General features: G+C 37.3%; 1 pseudogene; it reads left to right on the top strand.

Annotated features, from left to right (window-relative positions):
* The window catches only part of LOC129138339 (putative ankyrin repeat domain-containing protein 20A2), a 58950-nt pseudogene that overhangs the window by 27841 nt on the left and 17291 nt on the right, over positions 1-13818 (top strand).

Below are 13818 nucleotides of genomic sequence, written 5' to 3' on the forward strand. Positions count from 1 at the left end.
GAAGAGATCTGTTTAGGGACACAGGAGGCCAAGTACACAAAAAAGCAAAAGAACTAGCATGCCTTTTTCAATGGATGTCTATTTTACAGGGCTGGCTTCAGATTATTATTATAGCTTTAAATAAAAGGACCGTTTTGTCATCTCGGCCCATGGCCTACATTATTTCTTTACTGTCCATTGCCCTGGGCGCTTGACTAATAATTTAACAGCAATTTTTTTTTAAATTTTAAATCATGATTCATTGCATTGCTGTAAGAGTAATTAGAGGTAAATTAGGGCTTGAAACTGCCTGTAGTGGGTTACTTTCTGAGATTTTAGCATAATTATCAGGTGAGAGGGTGAAGTTTTAATTAGCGCTAAGTGGGATAGAAATTCAATGCACTGAAACTGCAGTGTCCAATTCAGTAGGCGCTAGCCACCTGTAACTGTTGAGCACTTGAAATCCTGGCTAGTCCTAATTGAGATGTGTTGTGTTAAATATACTGGATTTTGTCATTGGAGTGGGAAGAACAGCGTAGAATATCTGCTTGATAATTTTTTATATTGATTATATGTTAAAATTATTACTATGATTACTATTTGGGACATACTGAGTTAAGTATATTTAAAATTAATTTCACCTTTTGTTTTAATGGGGCTTACCAGTACATTTAAAATTACGTACGTGGCTCACATATTTATTGGACAGCACGGCTCTAGAAGTTTAGGAAGAAATAAGAAAAATATTGAGAATAGGTAGCGACAGTAGGAAGTTTGTCCTCCTGTAAGACTGATTCCAATAAAACTAATAGGTGATAGTTTTAATTGGCTTTTTCCTACTAGAAAAAGTAAGTGTACTTTACATGCCTCTTTGTTCTCCCTCTTTCCCCTTCAATTTAGTGGTTAGCATGTATTTACTACATCAGGCTTAATATTCACTAAGCAGTGTTAAGAAGACTTAGGTAAATGATTCCCTGATGAACACACTTGATTTTCAAAGCACTTTCCTAACCCATTTTTAATAGGAGTAGAGTCAAAGGTAGATGGCTTATTAGTTGTCATCTCATTTAAATCTCATGGAATTTTCCTGCTAAATCTCAAAGTAAACAATTTGTTATAGGTTGTTTTGTCAAGTATGGAAGGGACAGCATAAGACATGTGGTACTTCATTTCCAAATTGCTTGAGATGGTTTTCATTATAATCATACATTATTTGCTTCTGGTTTTCCGGAAAAGCCAGCTAAACCTGTGGTTCATTTAGATATAAATGAAATATCCTCAAAGGATTGCTCAAAGTGACTTATGCAACTTGAATATATATTTTTTTCTGTAGGGTGTTTATTCCAAATTATCTGGCCATTTGTGGCAATTTGCAGTTTTTTAGAAAACACCAAATATTTTTCAAGTTAGAGATGTTTTAATAAAAACAGTCATATTGAACTGGAAGCAGCCAAATAAAATGGCCCTTTATTTCACAGTTGAGAATTTGAAATTGGAAGGTAATTAACATATGTAAGGATGATGTATTTGCTGCCTGGCTTATAGGAATGAGCCAAGTTGTTTTTTGAGGGATGTTGTTGCTGTGTATGTCCCACCTATTTTGCTTCCTTAACGAACAGTGCAAGTTTGAGACAGAAATATTTGAGAACATTTTTATCAGTTGTGACATTTTGATAGTGAACATTTTATATCTTCTGTCAACTTAAAATGTTTACATCTTCTGTCTGCTTAAAATGTTTAATTTGTTATAGCCAAATAATTTGGCTATAATTGATAATTTAATTTATCAAATTAAATTGCTTTTTTTCCCTTTAGACTTTCTTCAGTCACATCTGAATAAATCACTTAGAAGTAAGCTAGATGTAATATAATGAAATGCTTAAAAGGGCTGTGTATCTTCATATTACACTTACAGTGATTTTCTGTTATACCCATTATATTCTACCTGCAGCTAGTTGAGGTAAAGAGAGGGCATTTAACTGTCAAGGGAACCTGTGAGGAGACTGTAGAAATCTGGAAAGTCTCTTGGGTCTTTGAGGGATTTTGGGATGCAGAGAGTGGGGCTGGGATCTCTGACTAGGTTGGAGCCAGCCTGCATTTGTATCTTTATCTTGGAAGCAAACTTAGAATGCAGAGATAGATGTGGCCTGGATGCTGCTAACTCTAGCCAACCACTAAATCTTAAGGTGGGAGAGATGCAGGCTTTGGCTGGGTGCTAAGCTGCTGTAGCTGGTTGAATGTAGAGGTCACTATCTTTTCTGAATACTTGTAAGTAAATTAAATCATTCTCTACTCCTGTATGCCTGCCAACCAAATGGGAAATCGCTATAGAAAAGATGGTTTAAATTTTAGTCTTTGAAGTGGTTAATGCACGTTTCTGGAATCAAGATTTAATGTGGACTTGGATTGGATATTGAATATTTTTGATTTGCCTACTTTTCTCTCCATAGGGAGCTTATAGCTTCATTGCACTGTGTGTGGCACTTGGGTCCTGTTTGGCAGCAATGACTGCCTTTCTGTTTAGTGTCTGTGTGCTATGAAGATTGTACACAGGGGTCCAGATGCATCCTGTTTTGAGAATGTTAATGGATACACCAGCTGCTGCTTTGGATTTCACCCATTGGCGGTTTCTATAAAAACTTTAGACACAGTGAGCCACTCTTCTCAGGGAATGGTGGAAACCCTCCCAATTCCAATTTCCTAAACACCAGCCAAGGGCCAGCCTTGCATGCAGGCCTTTCTAAGGATGGCAGTCTCTTGCCTGTTATATGAAATCTTTTCTGCACACTTTGTATAGCCCCAACTTAATTTTTGGTGTTGTTTTAAAATTTCATTTTAATAACATAATATTATAAGATAAGGTAACTTGGTACTAATTTCTGTTGTATGATCCATCTTAAGTTGCAGCGCTGGTTACTTTTTTGACTTTCGGTGACAAACAGCTATTTGTACATAAGTTACCATAGCAATGTTAGGTAATTATAATCTGTCCTATTTATCTCATTTACCTTTCAGTAAAATTGTTAAATAAGCAAAATAATTTCTGAGTTAAAATTAGAATAAAAATTGTCTTTTATTTGGATTACATGAATAATCTAGTTTTCATATTGTGCTAAAGCCCTGCTTAGAATTATGAAATAAGATAAAATATTCAATCATTTTTATCAATATTTTCTTACCTAAGCATGCAATTAAATTTATTTATTTTATATATTTTATATACTTCAATTTGAGAAATAATGACCACATGTTGTTACTTTGGTCTTCAATGATCTCTAATTTTTAGGGTCGCCGTGTCTTGCTTAAATATATCATAGTAACAGGTTCAGTGAATATCTTTATTTTTAATTTTATTTACTTATTTTTTTTTGAGACAGAGTTTTGCTCTTGTTGACCAGGCTGCAGTGCAATGACACAATCTTGGATCATTGCAACCTCCACCTCCCAGATTCAAATGATTCTCCTGCCTCAGCCTCCCAGGTACCTGGAACTACAGGCATGCACCATCATGCCCAGCTAATTTTTTATATTCAGTAGAGATGAGGTTTTACCATGTTAGTCAGGCTGGTCTCGAACTCCTGACCTCAGGTGATCCACCCACCTCAGCCTCTCAAAGTGCTGGGATTACAGACATGAGCCACTGCCCCCAGCCATCTTTTTTATTTATTTATTTTAATTGTTGTTCTGGAGATCCTGGGATGCATAGACAGTGAATATCTTTTTTGTTTTTTGAGACAGAATCTCACTCTGTCTCCCAGGCTGCAGTGGAGTGGTGCGATCTTGGTTAACTGCAACCTCTGCTTTCTAGGCTCAAGCGATTCTCCTGCCTCAGCCTCCCGGGTAGCTGAAATTACAGGTGCCAGCTACCATGCCCAGCTAATTTTTGTATTTTTATTAGAGATGAGGTTTTGCCATGTTGGCCAGGCTGGTCTTGAACTCCTGGCCTCAGGTGATCCACCCACCTTTGCCTCCCAAAGTGCTGAGATTACAGGCATGAGCCACTGAGCCCAACTGAATATTTTTTTTAAATCAATAACCTTATTTCTTAGAGTAGTTTTAGGTTCACAGCAAAATTGAGAGGAAGGTACAGAGATTTCTCATATATCCCATGCCTCCCACACATGCATAGCCTCCCCCATTATTACTATTTTCCACCAGAGAGTGGTCCATTTGTTACAACTGATGAACTTACATTGACACATTATAATCACTTGAAGTTCATAGTTTACATAAGGCCTCACTCTTGATGCTGTACATTCTGTGAATTTGGACAAATGTATAATGACATAACATGTATCTATTACTGTAATATTATCGACAGAACAGTTTCACTGCCCTAAAAATTCTCTGTGCTATGCCTGTTCATCTCTCCCTTTCTTCCTAGCAACTCGTGACAACCATTGATGTTTACTCTGTCTTCATAGTTTTACTTTTTTCAGAAGAGTCATATAGTTGGAATAAGAAGAGTGGATATCTTTTTGAGTAGTTAAAAAATTAAAGCTCCATGGCAGTTGAATGTTGTCATTTAAGATGTTCTTTGTCCTTTCGTTTTTCTTTTGCTTCTTTATCTTTGTAAAGAATGATGTATTCTGATGAGATATGATTTACATACTTAGAAAACATGATTTGTATAGATATGTGGCACATAATAGAAAGGGTTGAGGAAAAGGACACCACGCCGTACTACACAGCACAACCTGGAGCATCTTGCTCTGTGAGGTGGGTCCAGATAGACTCTTTAGCAATGGAAGGGGACAAGTGCAAAGGGTTGTGCTTTATAAAACTGGAATCACAAAGTCTTTCATACTTAACTTCTTTTGGAAATAAGACCAGGCAGTGAATGCTATTAGGTAAATACATAAGTTCCTCACTGATCCTCTTCCTTTGAGGGATGAGGTTGACAACAGCCTGTATTATGATGACACGACTCACCTACAACTAGATTCTGTCATGAGAGATGACAAGGGAGTTTTGCTTTATGCGAGGTGAAAAAATTTTTTTCTCCTACTAGGGAGATGGGCAAGCATTAGAACATTCTGGTAGTAAAAGGGCATTGATAGTTTTCTTTCTATATATTTTTTCACATCAGATAATATTGCCCGGCAGCCTGCCATACCTCCCCAGTGTTTATTCAGCTTCTCTCTGAATGTGGATAAGCTCTTAAAGGAGTGATCTTTCCAGTGGTTCTTTCTGTGGGAGGTAAAATGGCAGGTGAATTTGGGCCTTGTTATACGTAGGCCAGAGCAAATAGCCACAACTAAGGAAACCACCCAGCAACTTACCCAGAAAAGTATTAGCCAGAGTAACACACTGATCTCTCTTGAGATCTTCTCCACTGGTGGCTCGAAAGTCTTTTCAAGGATTCCTGTTTCTGGTCTGCTTCCTGTGTTTTGTTGGTTTCTGGCGATAGCATGTTTTATTCTAAACTAAACAGTTTGAACTGAAGAGCTAGAGAAGCTGTGTTGTGTTATAACAAAATAAGTGCAGTAACTACACCTTAACTGTGGGAGATACATTCCAAGACCCACAGTGCATGCATGAAACCATGAATAGTACTGAATCACAAGCTGTTTTTCCCTATACATACATATCTATGACAAAGTTTAATTTATAAATTAAATTAAATCTGGTGTTATCTGTAGATAGGGTGTGAGAATTGAACTGTGTCATCAGCAGGAATGATTGCTTGTTTGTTGGGGGGAAAAACTCTCCACACATTTGGTCACAGAAGCCTTCTTTGTTGATGATTGTTGCTGTGGTGTGACAGCAGAGAAAAACGTGTCAAGTATGTCTTTCTGCGCATATAGTGGATAAGGGGTACTAGTGTATACTCTGTTGTAATGGCCCCTCATATTTCAGTCCAGAAATCATGCTCTTTGACACTGTTGACTCATCACACCTGTTCTGCTAACAATACCATCTTTACTCAATCTCATAGGCTTTGGCTAGGATGACTTGTATACTGCAGTTCACTTGTAGATACCAAATTTTAATAAATTTATTCCTCTTTTCATCTAATAAATACAGAGGGAAGAGTTCTTACTGCATTAATTACCTACCAATACATATAATGAATGTTAATTCTAATAAGGTCCCAGGCATGCTCCCAAAGGAATGCTTTGTAACAAAGCGTCAGTCTTATGCTTTAAAAAACCAAACCAAACCAAAACAACAACAACAACAAAAAACAGGATCTAAAGCATACACACAAGTGTGCACAATTTTTTTATGAAGGTAGAGTCTTACTATGTTTCCCAAGCTGGTCTCAAACTTCTGGGCTCCTCAAGTGATCCTCCTGCCTCATCCTCCCAAGTAGTCTGGATTAGAGGCATGCATCACTGTGCATTCTTATGATTTTAATATTCTGTATATTTATTATTGATTTAAAATGCATTTTACCTTTTTCTTTAATAGATGTTGGAATTTCTGATGAATCTGCAGTCAGGTAAGATTTCATAGATTTAAAAAATTATGTTAACTAAGAAAATATAGATGGAAGAAACTAATATCTGTTGAGTGTTGTATTCTGGGCTAGACATCCTAATATGTTCTATGCATTTATCATCTCGTAAAGCCATCATAACATCTGTGTTCCTATAACCTACTGTTAAATAAACAACTATGGATTAGAGCTGGTTAATTGCCTCATGATCCCATAGTTAACAAAGTAGCTGGCCTACAGTTTGACCATCAGCCTGCCTGCCTTCCAAATCCTTTCTCTTGCTCCTCAAAATAGATTGATAGATATCTGTGCAGCCCTTGGATCAAAGTATAGGTCTGAATCAGATCAATCGGATTCATTAATTTGATTAACTTCTAAATTAATGAGAGTTTAAATACCTTGAACTCTCATTTAAGTTTATTGTTAGAATGTTGTTAGTCCTAATAAATTTGACGATTTCGGTGGTAGCCAGTATCTTATTTTTACCTTCAAAGGCTCTAGGGCAGATCTGACTTAGCTTTGGCCATAGGACTGTAAGTTTTACCAAAGCAAGTTTAGGCAAGTCTTAGAGACAAATTATTTGACTTCCCAGTTTGGTTTTCCATTTAGGCAAGTATTTCTGCTTATTTCCATAATACTTTTTTTAGTCTTGTTGCTTTTTCCATGACTTTCATATAATCTTGTCTTCATTTTTTAAAACTTTCTTCTCTGTTTTTCTTGGTGTTTCTTTTGTTCTATTATTTTTTCAAACTCTGCTGCCTATGCATTCCAAGTTTTTCTATAGACAGAATCAAGAGGACATAGAATTACAGAATTTTAAGGAATCTTGGAATGAATTAAAATATCTTCTAGTATTTTTATCTGCGTTGAACATTCTGGTCAAGTGATTCTCTAGATAGAGAATGTGAGGCTCAAAGAGATTAGGAAGCTTTTTTTTTTAGACATAGGAATTGGCAGAAATGAGATTTGAACTCATGGTAAAGCCCAGTACTCTTGCTTCTTTTTATGTCCTATTGGCGTGTGTTTTAATAATGCAAAGGGGAGTGAGTCTGTGGATAGAATGAGAATGGAATTAGCTGGTGAACCCAATGGAAGTAGATAAGAATGGAATGAGCAGGGGAAGTCCAAGTTTGAAGATAAACAACACTGGATTGGATAGGAGTATGGACTCTTCTACAAGAGATCAAAGTATTGGGGTTTATGACAAGTTTGATAAAGATAAATTATAAAAATGAAGGACACAAGATGTTGGGAATTATCTACAAAGGCACATTAAAATAGAAGGTTCAAGGGAGCTCTAAAAATTTTGCTGCTTTTTTTTTTTAAATCAAGGACTGACAAACTTGAAGATTTTTACTGAAAGATGCCAAAACATTTTCAGACACTGGGAAGAATGTCTACAGCAGATAGAAATGTGGTGTCATCTACTTCCATCCTGACTTACAAAGGGGTGGCTTAGAGCCCCTGGAGTACTAAGGGGCTGGAAATTGTTGAACTACATAGATGTGTGGCACAGGACAGGTGTCTCCTCACCTCTGCCTCTTTTCACAGTTCACTGATGTCCTTCCCATGTCCATGTGGGCTGGGTCAGGGACATGATTAGCTGGCAAATCAGTCATGGAGTTCAGTTGGGTAGTTGATAGTGTGTATAGCTGGTGGCAGGTGATGGAGACTCCAGTTAGCTTGTTTTTCAGGAGCAGGGATATAGAGAGCTCCTACTCCTGGTCATTTGAGGCCATTCTTTCAGGAATCTGTGCTTTCATACACTGAAGATTTGAAGATTGGAGACTTCTGTGGAACCCTGCAGAAGTAGAATCTGGAAGTGGGTGTCCATAGGAAGAAATATACTTAGATAGTACTTAGGGAAATAGAGGTACAACTATCATGACCCTGTTTCTTTTCTGGCAGTCTCTCTCCTTGGGTGTCTGAGTGCCTATGAAAATTTTTAAGGGCTTGCTAGTTTATGTGGACCTGAATAAGGTGGGACCTATAGAGTGAAAATAATGGGATTTTATAATTGTTAATATTTTAATCTTTCTGGGAAAAGTATTCTCAATAAGAACATACACCTTTGCTATTTGACTTCTGTACATTTAGCTTTCATACATTTCAAATATTGTGGGGGCTTTCCTGTACCAATTTAGGGTAAAGGAAAGCAATAGGACCTTCCTAAGTTGGATCCATGCTGAGGAATCAAGACCACCATTTTGAAGTGATGTAGATTAGTCTTTTATCCAGAGACAGATCACGGAAAAGAGACAGTGGATCTTTCTACCTTGTTTTAGGTCATCAGTTTTATTCCAGTTTAGGGAACAAAATTTATGTCATCCATTAATTGAATTTGAAGTTCAGCTTCAGGACAGATAATTTGTGAGGGCACATTATTGTCAGGCTCTGCCAATATATTGACTGTCACTATTTGTTATAAACCTCAAGGTTAGTTTTCATTGAATATTTTATAGATTTAGACAGGTGGAGGCAGAAATAGGTAACTAAAATCTATTTTTAGAACAGGGGACATATTTTAATTATATCAAGAATCATAATTTAATATATAGATCACTGACCTTTCCCCAGATTATGTTTTCCTTTTTTTGAGGGGGAAGCTGGATATAAACTAGCAGTTTAAAAAATTGTAAAGAAATCAACTTGCTCATTTTCATTGTGTATTTTTGCTCTCAAGCATTTTGCATGAACTGTGTGTGGATTCATTGCCTACATTGGATGATGAAGACTTGAGTGTTGCTACTAAGGTAAAGTGGTCTCTTGTAAAATTAATTTTCTCACTCTGAGTGTAGTTTTGCATAGTATTTACTTTTCAAATTTAGCCGTGGTTTACCTATCATTGTTTTATGGTGGTAATGGAAAGCTGGTCAGAGAAAAACATACACATGGCTAGTTGATTCAAAAAATGTGTTTAACTTTGGTAACTAATAAAGATTGGTAAGTACTGTGACAGGGTGGGAGCTGAAAAATAAATGAACTGGAAAATAAGTAGTCACAGGAAAATCACATTAGGAAATGCTTTCTCCAATAGAGGAAATATGAAATTTGGTTAAAGTTTATTTGGATAAATACTAATACTTTGACTTTTAAATCATATGAGTGTGACTTTCTTAATATTTATTCCTGTATAAATCTTCAGTGGATCAAATTGTTTGCAGTAATCATGGAATCCTCCTGGTAATTTTTAGTGGCAGAAATGTTCAGCACATAGCATATAGCTTTTGTTCTTGGAAACTTATCATTTTGGTGTCATATAGTTTTTAGGAGAGATTGTTTCTCTACTTATATTATTGGTTCTGTAGTGAGACTAAAAAAGTATTAAAAATTGTAGAAAAATAGCTGAGTTTGGTGGTGTACACCTGTAGTCCCTGCTACTTGGGAGTTTGAGACAGTAAGATTGCTTGAACACAGGAGTTTGAGAACAGCCTGGGCAACATTACATCTGATTTAAAAATATAAATTGTGGAAATGTAGAAATTTAAATTTATGTTCTCAAGATTTGTATTGCAAAGGGATTTTTATGTGATTTATGAGTTGTCCATGAAGAGTTTATATAAAACACTTCATCTAATTGAATAACATGTATTTTCCTGCAAATAACCAGTTCTAGAAGCAGAGACTCTTAATACCAATATGGTAAGTCTTTATCATCATAATTTTGTCATTGTAGTTTATTTAAAATATTTACTTGGCCAGGCATGGTGGCTCACACCTGTAATCCCAGCACTTTTGGAGGCCGAGGTGGGTAGATCACCTGAGGTCAGGAGTTCAAGATCAGCCTGGCCAACATGGTGAAACCCTGTCTCTAAAAAAAAAAAAAAAAAAAAAAAAGCACAAAAATTATCCAGGCATGATAGTGCATGCCTGTAATCCCAGTTGCTCAGGAGGCCAAGGCAGGAGAATCGCTTGAACCCAGGAGGCAAAGATAGCAGTAAGCCAAGATCGCATCATTGCACTGTAGGCTTAGGCTGGGTGACAGAGCAAGACTACATCTTAAAAAATAAAATAAAATAAAATAACCACTCAAAGTCCTTATATCATATTCTGAAAGTTTGAATGTTAGAAGGTTTTCTATTTAGTTTTTTAAATGATCATTGGAAGCTCCTGCATACCATAAGCTACTGGAGGTCAGTAAACATATTTGTGTGTATCCTGGAGTACCTAGAATACAGTCTTCCATGTAAGAAGCATTTTACTTGTTGTTTTTTGAGATGGGGTTTCACTCTGTCACCCAGGCTGGAGGGCACTGGTGAGATCTTGGCTCACTCTGATCTCCATTTCCTAGGCTCAGGTGATCCTCACACCTCAGCCATCCAAGTAGTTGAAACAATAGAGCTATGTCACCATAGACCTGTGTCACCATGCTGGGCTGAGTTTTGTAGAGATAGGGTTTTGCTTTGTTGCCCAGGCTCTTCTTTAACTGTTGGGCTCAAGTGTTCTGCTCGCCTCAGCCTCTCAAAGTGCTGGGATTACAGACATGAGACATTCAGCCTTAATAGTTGTTTAATCTGAATAAATAAACAAATGAATTTTTATATAATGGAATGTTATAAGTAATATAATAAACCTAATGTATCTAATCATTAAATATTGTATTTAAAATATTGCTTACATTGTATTATTTTTTAATATTTAAGGGTGTATAAGTTTTGACATGTTATGTTGAGAAATTATGCCATAATTAAAAAGGAAATAAAATAGAAATAGGTCATCGGTAGCAAAGAGGGTTACAATATATTTTCTAGTATCATTCAACTGGAATCTTAACATTGAGATTTTAGATTAACATTTCTTAAGCTTTTTATTAGACCCAACTCATGTTCCATTAAATATACCGTTTCAAGCCATACATTACTCTTTATTATTATTATTATACTTTAAGTTCTAGGGTACATGTGCACAACGTGCAGGTTTGTTAAATATGTATACATGTGCCATGTTGGTGTGCTGCACCCATTAACTCGTCATTTATATTAGGTATATCTCCTAATGCTATTCCTCCCCTCTCCCCCCACCCCATGACAGGCCCTGGTGTGTGATGTTCCCCATCCTGTGTCCAAGTGTTCTCATTGTTCAGTTCCCACCTATGAGTGAGAACATGTGGTGTTTGGTTTTCTGTCGTTGCAACAGTTTGCTCAGAATGATGGTTTCCAGCTTCATCCGTGTCCCTACAAAGGACATGAACTCATCAGTTTTTATGCTGCATAGTATTCCATGGTGTGTAAGTGCCACATTTTCTTAATCCAGTCTATCATTGATGGGCATATGGGTTGGTTCCAAGTCTTTGCTATTGTGAATAGTGCCACAATAAACATACATGTGCATGTGTCTTTATAGCAGCATGATTTATAATCCTTTGCATATATATCCAGTAATGGGATGGCTGGATCAAATGGTATTTCTAATTCTTGATCCTTGAGGAATCTCCACACTGTCTTCCACAATGGTTGAACTAGTTTACAGTCCCACCAACAGTGTAAAAGTGTTCCTATTTCTCCACATCCTCTCCAGCACCTGTTGTTTCCTGACTTTTTAATGATTGCCATTCTAACTGGTGTGAAATGATATCTCACAGTGGTTTCGATTTGCATTTCTCTGATGGCCAGTGATGATGAGCATTTTTTCATGTGTCTGCCATACATTACTCTTTAGAATTCTGGTGACCAATTCTTTTTCTGGGTGGAAAGTTGATGGAAAGTTCCAGTTTTCTCTCTCTGTTATAATAATGTTCTTTCAGGTAATGGGAGATGACCATATTTAGCTAATTGAATGTCTTGTAGTAAGAAACACTATCACAGAAGTACTTACAAAAAACTAATTGCAGCATAAATATTAATTAGTATTATCAGAGTTATGAAAGACCGAAGGCTCTGTTATAGATCTATTTCCCCATGTACTTTATTGTACTTCATGTTTTTCGTTTTCTTTCTTGGCTTAAGCTCATATTTCATTGACTAATTAGGCTTGTTTTTTGTTTGTATCTCTCTTTGTTCTCACATTTTAAATGGAAATTTTTGGGGAGGCAGGGTCTTGCTCTGTTGTCCATGCTGCAGTGTAGTGGCATGATCTTGGCTCACTGCTGTATCCACCTCTCAGGCTCAAGTGATCCTCCCACATCAGCTTCCCAAGCAGCTGGGACTACAGGCACACACCATCATGCCTGACTCCTTTTGGTATTTTTTGTGTAGAGATGTGTTCTCATTATGTTGCCCAGGCTCGTCTCCAACTCCTGAACTCAAGCAATCCACCCACCTTGGCCTTGCAAAGGGCTGAGATTACAGGTGTGAGCCACCATGCCTTGGCAACATTGAGATTGATTTAAAGAAATTGATTAGGGTTGGGTGTGGTGGTGCACACTGCTTATCTCAACATTTTGGGAGGCAGAAGTGGAAGATTTGCTTGAGCCCAGGAGCTTGAGACCAGCCTGGGAGGTATAATGAGGCCTTGTCTCTACAAAGATAACAATAAAAACATTAGCATGACATGATGGTATGCACCTGTAGTTCCAGCTATTCAGGAAGTTGAGGTGGGAAGATTGCTTGAGGTCAGGAGTTTGAGACCACAGTGAGCCTTAATCAGGCCCCTGCATTCTAGCCCTGGGTTGACAGAGTGAGACCCAGTTTCATAAAAAGAGATTGATAAGAAACTCTTGATGCAACTCATTATAATTTTAAATGGAAACTAATTCTTGATATTACCTTAGCAGTGTGTCCCCGAGAAAGTGTCAGAGCCTTTACGTGGACCTTCTCATGAAAAAGGAAACAGAATAGTCAATGGAAAAGGAAAAGGTGAGAACCGTATTTTATTTAAAAAGTCATTTGATGGAGACCAGGCGCGGTGGCTCACGCCTGTAATTCCAGCACTTTGGGAGCCCGAGGTGGGCGGGTAATGAGGTCAGGAGATCAAGACCATCCTGGCTAACATGGTGAAACCCCATCTCTACTAAAAACACAAAAAATTAGCTGGGCATGGTGGCGGGTGCCTGTAGTCCCAGCAACTCAGGAGGCTGAGGCAGGAGGATGGTGTGAACCTGGGAGGTGGAGCTTGCAGTGAGCGGAGATCGTGCCACTGCACTCCAGCCTGGGTGACAGAGTGAGACTCCATCTCAAAAAAAAAAAAAAAAGCATTGATGGAATGTTTCTTTTAAAATATGAGCAGTAATAGAGTTTAATAGCTAAAGAAAATGTCCTATTAACTGTATCATAAGTAAAAGAGAAATGAAATGGTGATAAGTGGTGTCTCTAACCAAGGGTCAGCATTTGATTCTATTGGAAGTACCACTAAAGGAGCTGAGTTATGAGTTCCATTTTAACATACTCTAAGACCTGAGGCAAGTCAGGAGAGAGGGAAGAGGAAATGAATAAAAGAGAAAGAAAGAATGAGGAGGGCAG

This window comes from Pan troglodytes, chromosome 22 (genome assembly GCF_028858775.2).
Source record: "Pan troglodytes isolate AG18354 chromosome 22, NHGRI_mPanTro3-v2.0_pri, whole genome shotgun sequence".
In the NCBI taxonomy this organism is placed as follows: domain Eukaryota; kingdom Metazoa; phylum Chordata; class Mammalia; order Primates; family Hominidae; genus Pan; species Pan troglodytes.